Genomic DNA, 1616 nt, shown 5'->3' with positions numbered 1-1616 from the left:
GAAAAGGCTGACGGACTGGCGCGTCCTGTTTCACCTTCCTGTAGGTGGCAGGCTTGATCTTGGGGAAACTCTCTGGAAGATGCTGTTTTTGCTTAAAACAAGATCAAACCCGAAACCTTTTCACATGTGAGTCCTAAAACTGTAAACCGGAACGCTTTCATGTGTGAGTCCTAAGACTGTAAACCCAAGATTCTTCCATGTGTAATATCTAAAGTATAAGCCTATGTAAAGTCGGAACCTTCCTTTGTTAGATGAGCTGAGCTTTGGACCAATTATCGCTCAGGCTCCGGGGCTGGAATAAACTTCCTCCTTCTCCATTCAGTGTTAGTGAGATCTGTTTCCCGCAGCAGCTCCTGCTACAACGGAGTCTCGCTCTGTTGCCCAGGCTGGAGTGCAGTGGCATGATCTCGGCTCACTGCAATCTCTGCTGCCCGGAATCAAGCGATTCTCCTGCCTCAGCCTCCCGAGTAGCTGGGATTACAGGCGTGTGCCACCACGCATGGTTAGTTTTCATATTTTTAGTAGAGACAGGGTTTCAACATGTTGGTCAGGTTGGTCTTGAACTCCTGAGCTTGTGATCCGCCCACCTCGGCCTCCCAAAGTGCTGGGATTACAGGTGTGAGCCACTGCACCCGGCCAGAATTTCTTTATTTATATTTTTTGAGATGAGTCTGGCTCTGTCACCCAGGCTGAAATGCAGTGGCTCAATCATAGTAGCTCACTGCAGCCTTGAACTCTTGGGCTCGAAAGATCCTCCCACTTCAGCCTCCTGAGTAGTGGGATTATAGGCCCATGCCACTACACCCTGCTAAATTAAAAAAAATGTTTGTAGAGATGGGGATTTTGTTATGTTAGCTGGGCTGGTCTCAAACTCCTGGCCTCAAGTGATCCACCTGCCTTGCCCTCCCAAAGTGCTGGGATTACAGGTGTGAGCCATTGTGCCTAGCCCAACTAATGTTTCTTGAGAGCCTACTCTGGGCTAAATGCTCTTCTATGTTGCAGGGTCGCAGCACTGAGCAAGTCCATGAAAAGCCTCACTTCCCTGGGACCTGCGATCTTAAGGACTCTGTGGGGTCATCTACTGAATAGAATATGTTGGACAGGTGCTGGGGGTAACTGGGGAGCAGTGGAGATGGGGCTCAAGAGAGTCCTTGGGGGGGCCTCTGTTGAATCCCTATCTACCCCGCAAGTGGTGACTTCTACTTAGCCCTAACAGGGAGAGAATGCAAGTTTTCTTAGAGAGCCCTAACAGGTTACCAAATGCAAATGATTGTAAAACTGATAGATGAATCGCATTGTTCCTTACTTTTTGATGAGCTGTTTCTTGAGACTTTTCCAGTGTTTACACAAAAACACTAGCCTTCCTCTGTCATGAGTGTAAGGGCAAAGTTGAGGAGTCTGGGCCAGCTGTGTGCTGGGTTCTGTACAGGATGTTAGAGACACAGAAATGACAAACCCACGGGTCCTGCCTAGCCTGGTGCAGCAGGGGAGATAGACAGTGTCCCCAAACAAAGATTACAGAATATTTCTGCATGGAGGTGGTGCCCAAGAGGGCCTGGTGAGCTCTACTTGGTAAGTCAGAGAAGGCTTCCTGGAGGAGGAGTTTACTCTCCTCT

Source organism: Callithrix jacchus, chromosome 5, assembly GCF_049354715.1.
Source record: "Callithrix jacchus isolate 240 chromosome 5, calJac240_pri, whole genome shotgun sequence".
In the NCBI taxonomy this organism is placed as follows: Eukaryota; Metazoa; Chordata; class Mammalia; order Primates; family Cebidae; genus Callithrix; species Callithrix jacchus.
This window is presented reverse-complemented; position numbering follows the sequence as displayed.